This window comes from Furipterus horrens, unplaced genomic scaffold (assembly GCF_987537825.1).
Source record: "Furipterus horrens unplaced genomic scaffold, mFurHor1.1.pri manual_scaffold_4, whole genome shotgun sequence".
In the NCBI taxonomy this organism is placed as follows: Eukaryota; Metazoa; Chordata; class Mammalia; order Chiroptera; family Furipteridae; genus Furipterus; species Furipterus horrens.
In genome coordinates this window covers 112,258,463-112,279,784 of record NW_028327174.1, presented here as the reverse complement: position 1 = coordinate 112,279,784, position 21,322 = coordinate 112,258,463, and the positions used below count along the sequence as shown (strand labels likewise).

The window sequence follows — 21,322 nt, the reverse complement described above, 5'->3', positions numbered from 1 at the left end:
CTAATATTTGATAAAGCTGGAAGGCACATAAAATGGAGTGAGAAGAGCCTCTTTTAAAAATGGTGCTGGGAGAACTGGACAGGGACTTGCAAAAAAATGAAACTAGACAACCAACTTACACCACACACGAGAATAAACTCAAGATGGATCAAAGACCTAAATGTAAGCCATAACACAATAAAAGTCCCAGAGGAAAACATAGGCAGGAAACTTTCAGATATCCCATGTAACAATATTTTCACAAATACATCTTCTAAGGCAAGAGAAATAAAGGAAAAAATTAACAAATGGGACTACATCAAACTAAAGAATTTCTGCTCAGGAAAAGAAAACATCAGCAAGATGAAAAGAAAACCAACAATATAGAAAAACATATTTTCCAATGATATCTCAGACAGGGGACTGATCTCCAAAATATATAAAGAGCTTATACGACTCAACATCAAGAAAACAGACAACCCAATTACAAAATGGGCAAAAACCTGAACAAACACTTCTCCGAAGAGGACATACAGAAGGTCCATATACACATGATAAAATGCTCAACATCATTGGCCATCAGAGATGTGAAAATAAAAACCACAATGAGATACCACCTTACACCAGTCAGAATGGCCATCATCAACAAATCATCAAACAACAAGTGCTGGCGAGGATGTGGAGAAACAGGAACCCTACTGCACTGTTGGTGGAAATGCAGCCTGGTGCCGCCACTGTGGAAAACAGTATGGAATTTCCTCAAAAAACCAAAAATGTAACTGACTTTTGAATCAGTGATTTCACTGCTAGAATTATACCCCAAAAATTCTAAAACCCTATTTCAAAAGAACTTATGCACCCCTAGGTTCATAGCAGCACTGTTTACAATAGCTAAGTGCTGGAAACAACCTAAGTGCCCATCTGTAGATGAGTAGATCAAAAAACTGTGGTAAATTTACACAATGGAATACTATGTAGCAGAAAGAAAGAAGGAACTGCTGCAACTTACAACATGGATGGAACTAGAGAGAATTATGCTTATTGAAATCAGCCAGGCAAAGGAAGAAAAATATCATATGATATCACCTAATACAGGAAACTAAGGCACAACACAAACAAACTAAATAGGACAAAGAGCAGAATAGCAGTCAATAGGGATGACAGGGTAGGGAGAGAAGGGGGATTAGGAAGGGAAGGGTTTAGTCAAGGAACGTGTATAAATGACTCATGGACCTGGACAATGGGGAGGGATATGATTGTGGGAGAAGGGGTGGACTGGGTGGGGGAGAGCAATGGGGGAAAAATGGGACTACTGTAATTGAAAAACCAAAAAATAAAAGAGAAAAAAGAAAAGAAAAGTCATCATATGTCTTGAAAAGAAATAAAAAAAAATTAAAGAGACGAAACGGAGAAACACAAAAATGTCACTAAATAGAAGTCGATTTTAAAGTAACTAAGGAATATGCAGAGACCTCCACAGAAACACCTAGTTTTCATGAAACCACTGTCTATACTTCTAAGTATTCTAGTTATCCTTTGTCAACTATGACACTCATTGAATAATAACATTGTTAAGGCACCGTGAGGCAAGCAGTAACTGTGAGAGTCATTAACGAAAGTGTGTATGCTTCCTTGTGTTTATCTTTTTGTATTTCCTTGGCTATCTTCATTTGACTTGGTTGTGCTCTTTGGAAAACACTGTATTTTTGTTCCTTAACGAGGACATGAAAACAAACGAAATGGAAAGAACATTTAGACCATAGGGTGACACATATTTCCACCACACTAACTGTATTTTGAAGTATTTCCCAAGACAGATGTATTAAAGTTCACAAAAATTTCTACTTTCCCTAAACCTCTAACAATTCTTCTGTAGGTATAGAATTTCCTTTGTTAAAAATAACACCCAGTGATTCACAACAATGTTATGACACCCGGGGTCAGGCTCTCATTCTCAAATCATTTGGGATATCATACATGTTCCATAAAATATTAACTTTTTTCTTTCCTCAGTACACTGGATATTACTCGCTTGGTCTTGTATGAGAAGACTTGAGTTTTTATCGTGTGACAAGTACATGCAAAGGAAGTGAATAGAAAACACAATAGAACAGAAGAATCAGGCACATTCCCTGTTACCCACCAAATTTCTATCTATTTTCTCTTGAATATGTACCATAGAACAGAACTCGTGTTTTCATCGAAGCACTATCTCTGCTTCTGTAGACTGATTCCGTTGTTTAGTATAACAAGCAGTAAGTAGAAAGAACAGTATTACAACAACACCAGTGCACTAATTCAAGTAACCATAAGAGAAAGCATACGAGCTGTGTCCAGTGTGATCTTTCCCAACTCTATAGTAGTCTTTTTATAAGTATATTTTATTGATTATATTGTTACAATAGTTCCAATTTTTTTCTGTTTGCTTCCCTTTGCCCAGCACCCCTTCCTCCGCCAACAATCCCCACCGAAGTCCATTATCATGGGTTGTACATACAAGTTCTTCTGCTTCACCCTTTTATATATTCTTCTTATTTTTATAAATAATTAATTAATTATTTTAACAATAAAAATAACAATCCCTCCCTCTCAGACTTAAGACCCTTTATAATCTTATAAAGGACAATGGGCGAAAGTCTTGAGCTCCTCTAGCTGATTCAAGCTGGACACGGTCATTGTCCTACCTACCCCTGTGTCCAGAAATCCCTAATAAGACTGGGGGTGTGGAGGAGAGGGTGGCTTTCCCACTTGGGAAGGATTGTGCAGACTCCAGATTGGTTGGCTGTCCCCGGAATATGGCGTGCTTGGTTTAACAGGTTGGCATCCTTGTATTCTGGGGGCAACAGGTTTGGCATCAGGGTTAAAAGACATCATTCAATCCATAACCACTATATGAAAAAAGGCAGGTATTAATTTTTCAATGTCCCACATTAGGGGAAAAAAGGGCTTCTTTGGAGGAAGGTTTGCTAGGTGCTTCTCACCTGTTTAAAACACTTTTGCCCATTATACTTAGTTTGGGCTGAGGGAAATATTTTAGGTTCCCCCCCTCTCAGACCTCTGGGCTCTTTCTGTCCAAGCCATTAGGATAGAAAAGAGAAACCACTTTTAAAGTGAGGCCCATAGACCACCCCATTCTTCACCAACCCAGTCACTTAGTTGAGCCAAACCATTTAGTCTCAGGAGGCAACAATGCAGACAGGATTAAGTGAGGCCTATACCTATAGACAATCACTCAGGTAATGAGATCATAGACTTATCCTCTATAAAAACAGAAAACACAAACATGTAACATAACCCACAAAAAAATCTCTAAATTTGTAGGACTGTCTTATTGAAAAGACATCCAGTTGCAAGGCATTTGACATTCTTCTTGCCTGTAAATTAAACATCTTTGATGATACCACAGACATAGTTTAACTTTCGAATGAAAAACAATTTAAATGAAAAAAAACTTTAAAGACAGTTAGCTGCACTACTTTATAGTCTACCACTGAGCATTGTGATTTTCCTTGAATCATGATTTTTCTCCCTGATTACCCTCCTTGTCATTAAAGGAACTGCATTAAGTCTATTTTTAATTTATTCTGTTCATTTGCATAAACACAACAAGAGCAGCAAATGATCACTTATGATCTTTAGTTCTGCTTTGTTGGAACTTACCCAAGGAACATTTAGGGTGACCTTCAGTCTGCCCTTCAGGGCACAGAAGCTGAGCCACATACCTGCCATTCAGCCTTGTCTGTACACACCTGTCTTTCCCAAGTCCTTCTGGTTTTCCATTGTGCCTTCAGGTCCCTTCTAGCCATCTTTCAGGAAAAAAACCTTCATTCCTTCCCTGGAAAGATTGCTGAGGACCAACCAATGAACCAAGGTACCAGGCCTTTTATATCGTGGGCTTTTATTACCTTTGAAAGGCATTCCCAGTTCTGCAGGGCTTTTTACTAACAACCAGAGCCCAAGCATGTCTCCTTTAGGCATGATATTCCAGTCAACGTCTTGGTAAAAACAAACAAACAAACAAAAACACTATTAACAATTGGTCTTATTAGTTCTATGCAAATAAACTTATGTCATTACTTACTTCTTCAGAATGCCAAACTCTGGAGGGAACAGATAGGGAGAAAAATATACAGTGTGAAGGAAAATCATTGTCTTTCTAATATTCACTGAACTTGGATTTCCATTCTTCATATTTTCATTTTTCCCCCATTAAATTTTTAAATTTATTTTTCCATTTCAGTTGTCCCACTTTTCCCCCACTTTTGCCTCCCTGAACCCTGCTCCCCCTTCCACATTCAGTCTCCACCCAATTGTTCATGTTCGTGGGTCATTTGACATGTTCTTTGACTAGATCATTCCCCTTCTTACCCCCTTTCTTCCCTCCCCCTGCCCCCTTGTTACTGTAAGTTAGTTCTTGTTTACATACCTCCGGTTCAATTTTGCTCATTTGTTTGTGAGGTTCATTAGTCTCCTGTAATAGGTGATAGCATAAGGTATTTTTCTTTTATTGACTGGCTTATTTTCTCTAATTTCATCCATGTTGTTGCAACTGGTAGAAGTTCCTTCTTTCTTTGTGCTACATAGTACTCCATTGTGTAAATGTACCACAGTTTTTTATCCACTTATCTACAGATGGGCACTTAGGTTGTTTCCAGCACTTGGCTATTGCAAATAGTGCTGCTATAAATGTAGGGATTCATAGGTTCTTCTGAATTTTTCTAATATAAATTTTGCAATGGAATTGTTGGTTCAAAAGGCAGTTTCATTTTTTGTTTTTTGAGGAAATTCGAAACTGTTTTCCATAGTGTCTGCACCAGTGTGCATTCCCACAAACAATGCCACAGGGTTCCCATTTATCTGCAACCTCACCAGCACAAATTATTTGTTTATTTGTTGAAGATGGCCATTCTGACTGGTCTGAGGTAGTATGTCATTGTAGTTTTTATTTGCATCTCTCTGATGGCTAGTGATGTTGAGCATTCTTTCATATGTCTATGGACCCTCTGTATGTCCTCTTTCGAGAAGTGTTTGTTCAGGTCCTTTACCCGTTTTTCAATTGGGTTGTCTGTCTTCTTGGTGTTGAGTCATATCAGTTCTTTATATATTTTGGAGATTAATCTTTTGCCTTAGATATCACTGGCAAATATATTTTCCCATATGGTTGGTTTCCTTTTCTTCTTGCTGATGTTTTCTTTTGCTGAGCAGAAACTCTTTAGTTTGATGTAGTCCCATTTGTTTATTCTTACCTTTATTTTCCATGCCTTAGGAGATATATCAGTGAAAATGTTGCTACGTGGGATATCTGAAGTTTTCCTGCTTATTTTTTCCTTTGGGACTTTTATGGTGCCACAGCTTACATTTAAGTCTTTGATCTATTTTGAGTTTATTCTGGTGTATGGTATAAGTTGGTGGTCTAGTTTCATTTTTTTGCATGTCCCTGTCCGGTTCTCCCAACACCATTTGTTGAAGAGACTCTTTTCACTTCATTTGATGTTCCTTCTCCCTTTGTCAAATATTAGTTGACCATATAGACCTGGGTTTATTTCTGGACTCTCTATTTTGTTCCATTGATCTACATGTCTTTTCTTAAGCTAGTACCAGACTGTTTTGATTGCCGTGGCCTAGTAGTATACTTTGATTTCAGGTATTATGATTCTTCCTACTGTGTTCTTCTTCCTCCAGATTGCTGTGGCTATTGGAGCTGTATTTTGTTCCATATAAATTTTTGAAGTATTTGTTCTAGGTCTGTGAATATGTCGTTGGTATTTTAATAGCGATTGCATTAATTCTACAAATTGCTTTGGGTAATATGAATACCTTAATGAAGTTGATTCTTCCCAACAATGAACATGGTATTTGCATCTTCCTTAATTTCTTTCTTCAGTGTTATGTAGTTTTCTGAGTACAGGTCTTTTACCTCCTTGGTTAAGTTTATTTCTAGGTACTTTATTTTTCTTGTTGCTATGGTAAATGGGATTTTTCTTTTAGATTCTATTTCAGAATTTTTTTGTTGGTGTACAGAAATGCCTTTGATTTCTGAATATTGACTTTGTACCCTTCTGTTTTGCCGAATTCACTTATTATGTCGAGTAGTTTTTTCACAGGCTTTTCTATTTACACTATCATGTCGTCTGCAAATAATGACAGTTTTTCTTCCTCTTTTCCAATTTGGATGCCTTTTATTTCTCTTTCTTGTCTGATTGCTGTAGTTAGAACTTCCAAGACCTTGTTGAATAGGAGAGGAGAGAGTGGACATCTTTGTTTTGTTCCTGTCCTCAGGAGGAATGCTCTCAGTTTTTGCCCATTGAGTATGATGTTGGCTTCAAGTTTCTCATATATCGCCTTTATTATTTTGAAGTATGTTCCCTCTATTCTTATTTTGCTGAGAGTTTTATTCTAATTGGGTGTTGTACTTTATCAAATGCTTTTTGCACAGCTATTATGATCATGTGATTTTTTTCTTTCATTTTGTTTATGTGGGGTAATATGTTTATTCATATGTGAGTATTAAACCATCCTTGCATCCCTGGGATGAATCCCACTTGATCGTGATGTATGATCTTTCCAATGTGTTGCTGGATCCAGTTTGCCAATACTTTGTTGAGGATTTTAATATCTATGTTCATCAGTGATATTGTCCGGTAGTTTTCTTTCTTTGTTGTGTCTTGACCTGGTTTTGGAATTGGGGTAATACTAGTTTCATAGAACGAGTTTAGTAGTCTTCCCTCTTGGGTTTTTTTTTGAGTAGTCTGAGAAGGATAGGAGTTAGTTCTTTCCTAAATGTTTTGTGAAATTCACATGTGAAGGTATCTGGTCCAGGTCTTTTGTGTGCTGGGAGTTTTTATTACTGCTTCAATTTCACAGGTTATTATTTTCTGTTCAGGCTTTCTGATTCTTCTTCATTCAATTTTGGAAGATTATATGTTTCCAGAAATTTGTCCATTTCCTCCATTTTATCAATTTCTTGTGATACAGTTGTTTGTAATAATTTCTTACAATCTTTTGTATTTCTGTAGTATCAGTTGTGATTTTTTTTTTCATATCTGATTTTATTTATGTGGGTCTCCTCTCTTTTTTTCTTGATGAGCCTGGTTAAAGGCTTGTCGATTCTCTTTATCTTTTCAAAGAACCAGCTCCTACTTTTGTTGATCTTTTGAATCATTGATTCAGTCTCTATGTCATTTAATTCTGCTCCAATCTTAATGATTTTCTTTCTTCTGCTCACTCTGGGCTTTGCTTGTTGTTCTTCCTCTAGTTCTTGTAGCTGTAAGGTTAAATTTATTATTAGAGATTCTTTTATTCTTTTTAGGTAGGCCTGTATTTCTATGAACTTTCTCCTCAGTACTGCTTTCACTGTATCTTATAAGTTTTGGGTTGTTGTGTGTTCATTAGCATTTGTTTCCAGAAACCTTTTGATTTCTTTCTTGATGTCATTGTTAACCCATTCATTATTTAATAGCATGTTATTCATTCTCCATGAGTTTCAATGTTTTTGAGTTTTTTTCTTGAAGTTCATTTTCAGTTTCAAAACGTGATCTGAGAAGATGCTTGACATAATTTCAATTTTCTTGAATTTGTTGATGCTTGTTTTGTGTCCTACCATGGGATCTATCTTTCAAAATATTCCATGTGCTCTTGAAAAGTATGTGTATTTTGTTTCTTTGGGGTAAATGTTCTATATATATCAGTTAAGTCCATTTGATCTAGAGTGTTGTTCAATGATTCAGTATCTTTGGTGTTTCTTTGTTTCGCAGATTTTTCCACTGTTGACAACGAGGTGTTAAAGTCCCCTTCTATGAGTGTGTTGTTGTCTATATCCTTCCTTCAAAATTTTAAAAATTTTCCTCACATATTTGGGTGCTCTTAAATTGGGTGCATATATGTTCACAAGATTTATATTGTCTAGGTGCATTTTTCCCTTCAGTATTATGAAATGTCCTTCTTTGTCTCTTTCTATGACCTTTCCTGTGAAATTTGTTTTGTCTGATATAAGTATTCCTACCTCAGCTTTGTTTCATGCCCATTTGCTTGAAATACTTTTTCCCATTCCTTCACTTTCAGTCTGTATAGATCTTTTGTTCTAAAGTAGACAGCATATATGTGGGTCATGATTTTGTATTTATTCTGCTACCCAATGTCTTTTGATTAGAGGATTTAATCCATTTACATTTATGGTTATTATTGATAGGTAGTTATTCATTGTCATTTCCCCCCTTTGTACTTGTGTTCCTCTCTATTTCTCTCTCTTTTTTTTTTCTTAAAGCATTCACTTTAGCATCTCTTGCAATGCTGGTTTGGTGGAGATGTATTCTTTTAGCCTTCTTTTGTCTTGGAAACTCCTTATTTCACCTTCCATTTTGAATGAGAGCCTTGCTGGGTAGAGTATTCTTGGTTGTAGGCCTTTGGTTTTAATTGCTTTGAATATATTTTTTGCCATTCCCTTCTGGCTTGTAGTGTTTCTGCTGAGAAATCTGATGATACCCTTATTGGAAATCACTTGTATGTTTTGAATTCCATGCCTGATAGTTTGCTTCCCTCTATTTCATTTAGCAGTCTTTCTGGGGATTCTTCCTTTCCTTTTGATGGGGTGTTGTTTCTCTGTCTCCCCATTTTTGTGACTCTTATTATTAGTTGCTGCTTTTCAGATTGATCTGCATTTCATGGATCTGCCCTTGGTGGCATCAGATCATGTACCAGTCTGCGTCTAGGCAGCCTATTGGAGGCTACCAGAGAACTACTGCCTTTGTCTGTCTCCTTTAGCTGTTAATCTATTCAATCTATGGTTAGCTATCAAGTTTGAGGACCAAGGATGGGACAGCTTAATTCCTGTAGGTGGGGCTTTTGCTTCCCTTCATGCTGATGCCACTTGGAGGGGAATGGTATGCTTGCAGTATTGGGAATGAGTCAGCACTGGGACCCAGTGGGCTACTCCCCCATTCTCCCCTCAAAACCATCACACCAAATTCTCTCCAAGCATCTCTAGTCCTCTCTCCCTTCCCTTTGCTTGAACCCAGGTTATGTGGAGGCCAAAATATTTTTGTACATTATCCGCTTATAAGGTCTTTTTCTCCAGCTGTTTCTCTCCAGCTAGCAAAAAAAACTGTGACTTTTTGTTTTTCACAGCTGGATACTATTTTACTTTTAGTTCTGTTGCTGTAGGCTGGGAAGCCCAGCTGAGGGATTAGACCCTGCCCTTCTCAGGGGGAACCCCTGGCTGCTAAGCTGTTTCTCAGTCCCTTCAGCTGACACCAGTGTGAGCCCAGCCAGCCCTTTCACATCTCTGCACTTCCTACCGGTCACGTTGTGATGTAGCAGCCTTTTCTGTCTCTCTGTGGTTATAAGACCTCTCCAGCTAGTGTTCAGTTGGTTATTCCAGATGATTGCTCCTCAATTAAGTTGTAAATCCAGACTGGTCCTGGGAGAAGGTTGGTGTGGCTTCCACTTACTCCTCTGCCATCTTGGATCTTCCAGCTTTTTAAAAATGTCCATTGGCTTGAAATGTTTTTTCATCTCTTCACTTTAATTTGTGTAGGTCTTTTGTTCTGAGGTGGGCCTTTTGTGGACAGCATATATGGTAGTTATGTTTTATTATCCATTCAGCTACCTTAGATCTTTTGATTTGAGTATTTAATCTATTTATTTTTAATGTTATTATTAATATGTATTCATTGCCATTTTTTCCTTTACACCCGTGTTTTTTTCTCTCTCTCTTTTTTCATCTTCTTTAAGCAGTCCCTTTAGCATCTCTTGCAGTGTGGTTTTGTGAAGATGTATTCTTTTAGCCTTCTTTGTCTGGTCAACTTCTTATTTCACCTTCTATTTTAAATGAAATTCTTGCTGGGTAGTGTAGTCTTGATTATAGGTCTTTGCTTTTCATTACTTGGAGTACTTTTTGCCATTCCCTTCTGACTTGAAGTGTTTCCATTGTGAAATCAGCTGATAGCCTTCTCTAAGCTCCCTTGTATGTTTCTAGCTTTTTCTTCCTTGCTGCCTTTAATATTCTCTGTCTTTGAATTTGGGCATTTTAATTATGATGTGTCTTTCAGTGGGCCTCTTTGGGTTCATCTTCAGTGGGATCCTCTGTGTTTCCTGGGCTTGTGTATTTCTCTCACCAAGTTAAGGAATTTTTCTCTCATTACTTTTTAAAATAGGTTTTCTATCCCTTGATTTTCTCCTCCTTTTGGTATTTATATGAAATAGCTATTATTACATTTTATGTTATTCTTCAGCTCTCTTAAAGGCTCTTCATTCTTTTTCATCCTTTTTTAATTTTGCTGCTGTGTCTGGGAATGTTTTTCTACCTTGTCCTCCAGCTTGCTGATCTGATTTCCTGCTTCATCTAGACTGCTTTCAATTCCTTCTACTGTGTCTTTCAATTCAGAACTTGTATTCTTCATTACCTCTTGGCTCTTATTGATAGTTACTATGTTATTTTTTTGCTAGTGTAGTTTGCAATAAGTTACTTAGAGTTTCTCTGGAGTTCTTTGTAGTTCTCTCTGAGCTCATTGAGCTTTCTTATAACCATTATTTTGAACTCAATATCTGGTAGTCTGATTGCCTCTATTTCATTTAGCATTCTTTTTGGGGATTTCCCCTTTCCTTTTGATTGGGTGTTGTTTCTTTTCTCCACATTTTTAGTGATTGTTACTGTCTGCTTCTCAGATATATCTGCTTTGACTCCCTGTCTTCATGGTGTACCCTCAGTGGTAGGACACTTGTGGGATTCAGTGTTTCAGTCTTCTTGATCTCCTGAATTTGATGCTTTTGGGATGCCATTTATACCATTATTTGGGCTGTCTGGTTGTAACTGGGTTATGATTGTTGTTGCGTCACTCTTTGTTGAGTCCTTCCCTCTGGCTACCTGAGAGTCACCTCACCCATCACATCTTGTATTCTGTTGTACAGGTGCACTATCTTCTGTTTCTGGTTGCCCCTGGTGATGTCAGATGATGCTCCAGTCTGGGCCTAGGCTGCCTGTTCAAGACTACGAGCAATCCGCCATCTGTGGCTGTCTCATTCAGTGTTTAATCTAGTCAGTCAGACAGGTTGTAATGAAGTAGTTTATTCTGTCTGTCCGTGGTTATAAGGCTCCTCTCCAGCTAGTGTTAAGTTCATTATTTTGGGTGAATTCTCCTCAATTAAGTTGTAATTCCAGATCAGACCTGGGAGGAGGTTAATATAGCTTCCACTTACTCCTCTGCCATCTTGTATCTGTCTGGAAATGTTTTTAATTAGAAAATAGCAAGCAGTAAATATACTTGTTGAAAATATTTTATACTGTATCTATGTTTCTCTAGGAAATATATACCAAGCCTTAAGAACCAAATGAAAATGTAGCTTGTTACTTTGAATTTCAGTCTCTTCTTGACATATTTTTGTTCCACAACTTAACTCTAGGTAACCATGATTATTGTTATTAAAACAAAAAAGGAAATAGATAAACTCCTCAAAATCAAAATTATAGTGTGTGCACTATCAATTTTTTCACCCTTTTAGCTCATGGGAGTCCAGTATGGGAGCAAGAACTTTGACATATTTACTTGGTCTCATGCCCTGACAATAGTTCTTGGCACCATTCCAAGTTACTATACACCAGCACCTTCTCACCACCCTCAGTTCTTTTTCTCCCTTCTACCTCACAGACTCCCTATCCTTTGTCTTTCCCTTTAGAGTTCCAAATTCAAGCTGTCGAGTTTAATCCTGACACCTATCTCCTGTGATGCTGGGGACCTCCACTTTCACTTCCCAGCATGATGCCTCCTCTTGAATCAGTGGATTTCTGTGAGATACAGGGAAAAATGCAGGAAACGAGGTAAGATCATTGTGACAGGAACCAACCTTTTTCTTAGCTTAAAAAAAAAAACTGTTAACATAACAATCAACTAAAGCATTATATATCTTGGTTATTGTTGATATTTAAGGGATCTTGATGTAATGAATTATTAAATATAATTTTAAAGGAGTTTGTTTCATAAAAATATTAACATATCTTGGACAGGCCATTGTGCCCCCAAAAATAGGAACTAAGATTGTAAGATAGAGCTTATAATTACCTACAAATAAATTTAAGTATACAGAGCATTAATGTAATCAAAATAAAACATGATGTAATGATATAATACCAAAATTAAATTTTAGCTATAGAAATGTAGCATGACAATATCTTGTTAGTAAACTTGGCCCTGAAGGGACTTAAGATTTCAAAATGATATATGACATAGCATTCCAGGGAAGTTTGTTGAAAATAATTTAGAATGTGGCTAATTTTCCTGTGGGTTCAAAGAAGTTTTTTTTACACAGCCTATACAGTGAGAAAAATGGACCATGGTAGAAAAACTAGAGTTTTGTTTTAGTAACACATGTTTCCATAAGATTATCCCTCTTTTGCCACTTCAAATATAATTTATGAGGTAAATACATAGTTTATAGTCAACATACTTTTTAGGTTTATCTAATTTAGTTTTTTATTAAAAAAATTAAGAAATAAATCAAGGAAAATACAAGTAACTGGGAGCATACGCCTTGTCCATTGATTGGAATAATTAACACCACTAAAATGGCAATTATACCCAAAACAATTTATACGTTTAACACAATACTTATTAATATAGCAATGACATACTTTACAGAACTAAAACAAAAACAAAAACAACCAAAACTCCAAAAGTGTATATGAAACCAAAAAAGACCCCTAATAGCCTCAACAATCTTGTAAAAGAATAACAAACCTGGAGGAATCATGTATCTTGATATCAAACATACGTATAGATCGATGGAACAGAACAGATATTCTGAATATATGTATGCCTGTATGAGCCACGATATTTCACAAAGGTGGCAAGACTATACAATGGAGCAAAGATAGTCTTTTCAATCAATGGTGCTGGAAAAACTGGACTGTTGCATGCAAAAAATGAAACTTGGCCACCAAATTACACTATATACAAAAAAAAAAAAATCCTCAAAATGGATAAAGGACTTAAATGTAAATCACAGAACCATAAAAATCATAGAAGAAAAATAGGAAGTAAAATCTCAGATATTAAACATATGAATATTTTCGACAATATATCTCTTAAGGCATGGGAGACAAAGCAGAAAATAAATAAATGAGACTACATCAAATGAAAAAGCTTTTTGTACAGCTAAAGAAACCATCAGCAAGATGAATAAAGAACCTACTGTATGAAAGAACATTTGTGCCAATGATACATCTTACAAGAGTTTAGTCTCCAATATATACAAAGAGCTAATACAACTTAATGCCAAAAAGGCAAACAACCCAGTTAAAAAATGAGCAAAAGCCCCCAAAAGGACATACAGAAAGTCCATATACATGTGATAAAATGCTCAACATCATTAATCACCAGAAAAAGTTAAACTAAAACCTCAATGAAATGTCACCTTACACCTGTCAGAATTGCTACCATCAATAAATCAACAGACAAGTGTTGGTGAGCATGTAAAGATAAGTGAACCCTAGTGCATTATTGCTAGGAATGCATATTGGTATGACCATTGTGGAAAACAATATGAAATATCCTTAAAAAATTAAAGTTTTAACTTTTGACCCAGAAGATTATCAAACATATAAATTATGTGTGTGTGTGTGTGTGTGTGTGTGTGTGTGTGTGTGTGTGTGTATTGACAGTGCACTATTTACAATAGCGAAGATTTGGAAACAGCCTAAATGCCCATCAGTGGATGAGTGGATAAAAAAGAGGAAGTGCAATTACACAACAGAACATGATGCAGCAGTAAAAAAGAAGAAACTCTTACACTTTGCAATGGCATGGATGGACCTGAAGAAAATTATGCTAAATGAATTAAGCCAGTCAGAGAAAGAAAAATACCACATGATCTTACTTATATGTGGAATTTAATGAACACTGTGAACTAGACAGTAACAGAAGCTAGATACAAAGAATAAATTAACAGCTGCCAGAGAGGAAGCAGGGGAAGAGGATAAAATATGGTGAAGAAGTTAACCAAAAAACATTTTTGTACAACCCCAAAACATAAAAAATACTGAGGCAATTGCTTTGGGGTGGAGAGAGTGTGAGACTGGGTGAGGGAAGAAAAGGGGAGAAAAGTGGGAACAACTGTAATGGTTTAAACAATAATAATAAAATAAAATGATACAAAAATGTAAGAAAGGATACATAAAATGGAACTTGGTAATGAATAAATGGAATAAAATTACTTGACATAATTGCTGAATTCATAAAATAGAAAATATAAACAATTTAAATAGCTGATTAGTGTAAAGTCTTTGAAAGGTGGGCTGTAGATCAACACTAAATTGTGCAGCAAAATTTTGAGGAACTGATTAATTTCCATATTGTAAGTAAAACATTTCAATCTTGTCAAGGAAGAAATACTCAGCATTTTTTAAAAGATGACTGACATTAGGGTGATCTAAGATGGTGGAGGAGTAAATGGAAGCTACACTAACCTCCTCCCAGGACCATTCTGAAGTTAAGATTAAATTGTGGAGAAATCATCCAGACTAACAAACTGAACAACAGCTGGAGAGAAGCCTTATAATCACGGACAGACAGAAGAAACTGCTTCGCCACAATGTGACTGGTATACAATGTGGAGAAGACACAAGAAGGCTGGTTGGGCTCCTAAAAGTGGCAGCTCAAGTAATGAAAGGAAACTGCAGTGGCTGAGGGTTCCCCCTGGGAAGTGTGGGGTCTAAAATCCAAGTTGAGCTCCCAGCCTACAACATCAGAGCTGGAAAGGAACCCAGATAACATCCAGCTGTAAAGAGTGGTGGGCTTCTACCTGCCAGGGAGAGACAGTGGGAGTCACAAAAAGCCTTTTAAAGGGCAAATGCATAAAAATTTATTTTCAGCCACTTACCCTGAGTTCTGGAAAAAGGGGGGCAAAGTGGACTAGAGACACTTGAGGAGAGTCAGAGGATTATGGTATTTGGGAAAGAACTGAGGGAGCAGCCAATAGGATCTCTATGCTGAGTCATCCCCCATACTGCAGAGGCCAACTTGCCCAAGCAGACCACTCCTCTCCAAGTGGTATCAGCCTGAGGGGAAGCAATAGCTCTTCCCGTGGGAATTACCCTTCTCCATTCTGTGGTTCTTAAGCCTCTCTGCTGATTGCAGATTGACTAGATTAACAACTGAAAGCGACAGCCACAGACTATGGATTCCTGGTAGTCTTGAACAGGCGACCTAGGGCCAGACAGAGACACTATCTGGCAGCACCAGAGTGGATCCAGAAAGAGGAGAAAGTGGTAAACACTAGATACTACCAATATTAACTCCATTGAAGTCTTCTTCATGGCTTGCGTTATTTTCTCTCCTGCATAGCTTTTTTTTTTCTTTCTCTCAACACTAAATGTTAGGTTATACAACAAGGTGCCACATGAACGAGCCTGGCTTTGCTCAGTAACACAACCAGAATATTGACATTTATGCAATCCACTGGTCTTATTCATATTTCCACCACTTTGTAATATTTTATTTATTTATTTTAGAGGGAAGGGAAGGAGAGAGATAAACATTGATGTGCGAGAGATACATTATTTGGCTGCCTCCTGCATGCCCCCAACTGGAGACCTGACTCACAACCCAGGCATGTGCTCTGACTGGGAATTGAACCAATGACCTTTGGGTCTGCAAGCCGGTACTCAATCCACTGAGCAACAGCAGCCAGGGCTCCTGCATAGCTTTTTAACATTCATTTCTTGTCCTTCAAGTTTGTGCTTATTAAGCCACTAGCTTTTATATTATAGTTTATTTAAATATTATATTTTGCTACATCCTTCTTTTTTACCTTATTTACACTTCTTATTTTCATTTTAAATTTTATTTTCTCTTGCTATAACTTGTCTTCATTCTGCCTTCTCTTTCTTTCCTCTTTAGCCTCTCAAAACCAATTTGCTTGTCATCAGTCATCTCAAACTGTTTTTCCCATTCATCAAATATCCTTATTGTCTCTCCACCTTTATTAATCTTTGCTCATTGGTGGTGAATATGGTGGTCTTTGCTGCATATCTTCAATTTTATTACCAGAACTTCACTATTTTGTATTTTAAATCTCAAATTTTACCGTTACTGTAACCTAGTCCATTTTGCTTTCCTCCTTCTTTTTCTTTTTTTCCTTTTAAATTTTAAATTTTCCATGTCTTAGCCTAGTTTTCATTCTTCACTCTTAGTATTCCTTCTTCCTCTATCACCTAAAAACCACTTCCTATCCCTGTAGACATTTCTTAAGCTTCTCTTTCTTTATTTATTTTTTCATTCTTATTTCCATCCCACCTATATTAACCTTTGATCATTGATAGTTTTTTTAAAAGATTTTATTTATTTGTTTTTATAAAGAGGTGAAAGGAGAAAGAGAGGAAAAGAAACATCCATGTGTGGTTTGCTCTCACATGTCTCCAACTGGGGACCTGGCGCACAACCCAGGTATGTGCCCTGACTGGAAATAAAACCAGGGACACTTGGTTCGCAGGCTGACACTCAATCCATTGAGCCACCAAAGCCAGGGCTATGCTCATTGATTGTTGATAGTGCTGTGGTGCATCTTTTTCTCCATTTTGGTTCTTATTTTTTCTTTTCTTTTTCTTGTTTATTTGTTCTCTTTCTCATTGTATATATAAAATTTAATTTCTGTTTAAATCTAATACTGTACACTTCCTTTCTCACTACACTTTATGTTTTTTCCTCCTTTTAAAAATTTATGATGTAAATTTTATTTCTCTCATCACTTTGTTCTTATTTTTTATTCCCTTATGTCCCTACCCTCTGAAAATCATTTTTATTCCAGTTATCTCATATTTGTTTTTATTTCCTTATAATAGTTTTAATCACTTTACACCTTTATTAATACTGGTTAATTTGTTTTTGATAGTGTGATTGTGGGTAGGGGTTATTTTTGAAGTTGTGGATTTATTTCCTGGACTATTTGGTTTTGTTATGGCAGCAGCTGTACAACAACATAGAAGACAAAGTGGGCAGAGAGACTCTCAGTCAGCCAGCTGGAGGTAAGTACCTACCAAATAGTGACCCAACAACAACCAAAACCCAATTACAACCAGAGAGCCCACATAAACAACATATCAAGCAGACTAAGAACATAAAGCTTGGGAGCTCAAGAAGACTGCATCACTGAATCCCACAGGTCTACTACAGAAGTTTACACCATGAAGACATGAAGTCAAAGCAGATCAATATAAGTAGCAGAAACAAACAGAATAATGCAAAATGGGGAGAAAAAGAAACAACCCTCAAATGAAAGAAAGGGAGAAATCCCCAGAAAGAATGCTAAATGAAATAGAGGCAAGCAAACTATCAGACATTGTGTTCAAATAATTGTTATAAGGATGCTCAATGAGCTCAGTGAGAACTACAAAGAACTCCAGGGAAGCTACAAGAAACTTACTGTGAACTGTACCAGCATGAAAAATGACATAGAAAGTATCAAAAAGAGCCAGGAATAAATTTTAAAAATACAAGTTCTGAAATGTAGAGCACAGTAGAAGGAATTAAAAGCAGGCTAGACGAAGCAGAGGAATAGATCAGTGAGCTGGAGAACAATGTAGAATAAAATTCGCAGACAGAACAACAAAACGAAAGAGACTGAAAAAGGAGGAAGAGGGTTTAAGGAAGCTACAAGATAAAATGAAATGAAGTAAAATATACATCATAAGGATACCCAAAGGAAAGGAGAGGATCAAGGGATAGAAAACCAGTTTGAAAAAGATATGACAGAAAACTTTCCTAACTTGAGAGAAAAAGTCATGCAAGTCCAGGAAGCACAGAGGGTCCCAATGAAGATGAACCCAAAGAGGCCCACTCCAAGACACATCATAATTCAAATGTCAAAATTCAAAGACAAAGAGAGATTCTTAAAGTCTGAAAGGAAAAAAGAGCTAGTAACATCAAGGGAATTCTGATAAAGCTATCAGCTGATTTTACAGTAGAAACACTCCAGTCAAGAAGGGAATGAGAAGAAATATTTCAAGTAATGAAAAGCAAAGGCTACAACCAAGACTGCTCTATCTAGCAAGGCTCTCATTTAAAATGGAAGATGAAATAAGAAATTTCCCAGACAAAATAAGGCTAAAAGAATACAACTTCACCAAACCAGCACCTCAACAGACACTAAAGGGACTGCTGTAAGAAGATAAAGAAGAAGCTCTTGGCCAAGTGGAGGCACAGGCATGCATGTGTTACCTCCTCACATAACAATAAAGACTACAACTACCTGAAGACAAAGAAACAACCAAAACTGCCAGAAAATTGAACTGTATGAAAGCCCAGCAACCAAAAATCTAAAGGGGAAGAGTTCATCTGGACCAGTAGGAGAGGGGAAGACAGGGAGCCAGGGTGGAAAGGACACAATGAGGCAATGGTGATAGTGGTGGCAAGACAGTGGCTGAAGCTGGCCAGTGAAATGAGCAGTCCCACATTATAAAAGCCTGGAAAGACCTTGGGGAGTGATATCAGTTCCAGGTTAGACTAGCAGCTCATGTTTCCAGTGCCAGGGAAATAAAGTCTCATAACTTCTGACTGTGAAAACCAATGGGGGCAGGGGTGGTGAAAGAAACTGCCTGTCTCGCAGGAGAGTCTATTTAGAGGGCCCCCACATACCTTAATGTATGCAAACCTACCCACTCTGGGAACCATCACCAAGACAATAGCTAGAGGGAGCCAGTTGCATACAGGAAGCAGGTGAAGGGATTGGGAAGGGGGCTAGTGATGAGAAAGTGTCATTGCTCCAACACGAACTTCTCCTTCACATACTGCACCACAAAGAGGTGAAATGAATCATCCCACACTGACAAGTAACTAAGGTTTTGCCCTTTACAACACAATAGGTGTGGCAGCTCTACCTAATACACAGAGGCAAAGAAAAGGAAGCTGTCAGGTTGAGGAGACATGGAAGTATGGCCCAAGTGAAGGAGCAGCTCAAAACTTCAAGAAAGAACTAAGCGAAGAAGCCATAGCCAACCTGTCAGATTCAGGGTTCAAAACACTGGTAATAAGGGTGCTCAGAGAAATTATTGAGTACAGCCACAAAATAAAGGAAGAAGTTAAGGTTATACAAAGTGACATAAAGAAAAATAAACAGGGAATCAATTGTAATGGTAAAAAAGCTGGGATTTAAGTAAGTGATTTTGAACAAAAGAGATAAAGAAATATTAGCCCAGAACAGAAAGAAAACAATGAAGAGAGAATTAGGAACATCTAGGACAACTTAAATGTACTAACTTATAAATCACAGGGCTGCCAGAAAAAGAGGAAGAGCAAGAAATTGAAAGCTTATGTGAAAAAATAATGAAGTAAATCTCCCCTAATTTGGCAAAGGAAATAGACATATAAGTCCAGGAACAAAAGAGTCCCAAAGAAGTCAGACCCAAAGAGGAACACACCAAGACAGATCATAATCAAAATGCCAAAGGTTCAAGATAAAGAGAGAATCTTAAAAGCAGCAAGAGAAAAGAAGTTTCTAAAAGACTATCAGCTAATTTCTCAAAGGAAACTTTGTAGACAAAAAGAAACTGGCAAGAAGTATTCAAAGTGATGAAAATCAGGGTCCTACAACTGAGAGTATGCTATCCAGCAAAGCTATTCTTCAGAGTGGAAAGGAAGATAAAGTGATTTCAAGACAAGATAAAGCTAAAGGTGTTTATCATCACCAGGTCTTTATTATATTAAATGTTAAGGGGACTTATTCAAGAAGCAGAAGATCAGAACTATAAAGAGTAAAATGACAATAAACTTACAACTATCAATAAATCAATATAAACAAAACTAAGCTAACAGCTAGAACAGGATCAGAATAATAGATATAGAAATCATATGGAGGGTTATCAGTGGGGAGGGGAGAATGAGGGAAAAGTTACAGTGGAATTGCTGCAGGTAAGGGTGTACCAGGTGGAAGGGGGAAGAGAGTGAAAATTGGGAAAACTTTAATAGCATAAGCAATAAAACATACCTAAAAAACTGTAATGGTAAGTACAGCAAAAACAAAAAAACAACTAAAATAAGAAGGAGATGAAGAAAAAAAGGGAGAGAGAGAGAGGAACACAGGTACAAAGGAAAACTGGCAATCAATAGGTACCTATCAATAATAACACTAAATGCAAATGAATTAAATGCTCCAATCAAAAGATAGAATGGATAAGAAAGCATGACATACATATATGCTGTCTATAAAAGACCCACCTGAAAACAAAAGATATAAAGCTACTGAAAGTGAAGTGATGGAAAGAAATATTCAGGACATGCAAAAAAAAAAAAAAGCAGGGGTGACAATACTTATATGAGACAGAGCAGATTTCAAAGAAAAGGCCATAAAGAAAGATAAAGGAGGACACCTCACATAACTTAGGGGAACAATATATCAAGCAGATTAACCTTTGTAAACATATATGCACCCAACATAAAAGCACCCAAATATATAAGGTCGTCAGCAGCCGTCCGTCTCGAGAGACGATGGTGTAGTTTCTTAAGAGTCTATCTGCACTCTCCAGTGAAGCTGAAGCTACAGAGCCTCGAGAGACGATGGTGTAGCTTCTTAAGAGTCTATCTGCACCGCTGAGAATGGCTGTGCAGTCCGACTCGGGAGTGACACGGTATCTGTCTCCTCCCGTGTTGAATCGACATCTTGCGATGAAGCTACAGAGCCTGGGCAGGGTGATATGGAGGGCCTGCTGTTGCCCATGCAGCAGACCCCCCCTCTCTTCGCAGCTGAAGGATCTAAGGGAAAGACGGAGTCAATACAGCTTGGCTTCAGGTGCGCCGCAGGAGTTGCCGGTGTTGACTACAACGTCAAACCGCCTTAGGGACTCCGGCTCCGAATTTTCTGTCAGGGTTTACTCCCTTAGCCTTTCCCCTGAAGAGGTATGCCGCAAGGCAGCGGAGGTTTTTTGGAGTCAGAGTTTTCCTTCTCTGATGTGCCCTGACTGGAAGATGGAACCAGCGACACTTAGCTCGCAGGCCGACGCTCAATCCACTGAGCCAAAGCAGCCAGGGTAAATATATAAGGAAGATCTTGGCAATTCAAGAAAGATATTGACAGCAAAACACTCAGTAGGGGATTTAAAAACCCTATTGTTAACAATGGATAGACTTTCCAAGTATAGAAGTAACAAGGATATTTGGACATTGAACAATGCTCTAGATCAAAATGCTTCTGGAAACAAATGAAAATGAACACACAATAGCTCAAAACCTATGGGACACAGTGAAAGCAGTCCTGAGAGGGAAGCTACCTAAAAAAGATAGAAAAATCTCAAACAACCTAATTATACATCTACAAGAACTAGAGGAAGAAAAACAAAGCCTGGAGCAAGTACAAGGAAGGAAAT

General features: G+C 37.4%; 1 long non-coding RNA gene across 1 annotated transcript in view; it reads left to right on the top strand.

The window, feature by feature from the left end:
* Positions 1 to 11,778, top strand: part of LOC150012680 (uncharacterized) — a 124,315-nt gene extending 112,537 nt beyond the window's left edge. The window contains exon 3 of the long non-coding RNA XR_016510771.1: positions 11,650 to 11,778. This is a non-coding gene — a long non-coding RNA (uncharacterized LOC150012680). The remainder of the gene's footprint in view (positions 1 to 11,649) is intronic.
* Positions 11,779 to 21,322: the final 9,544 nt, after the last annotated feature.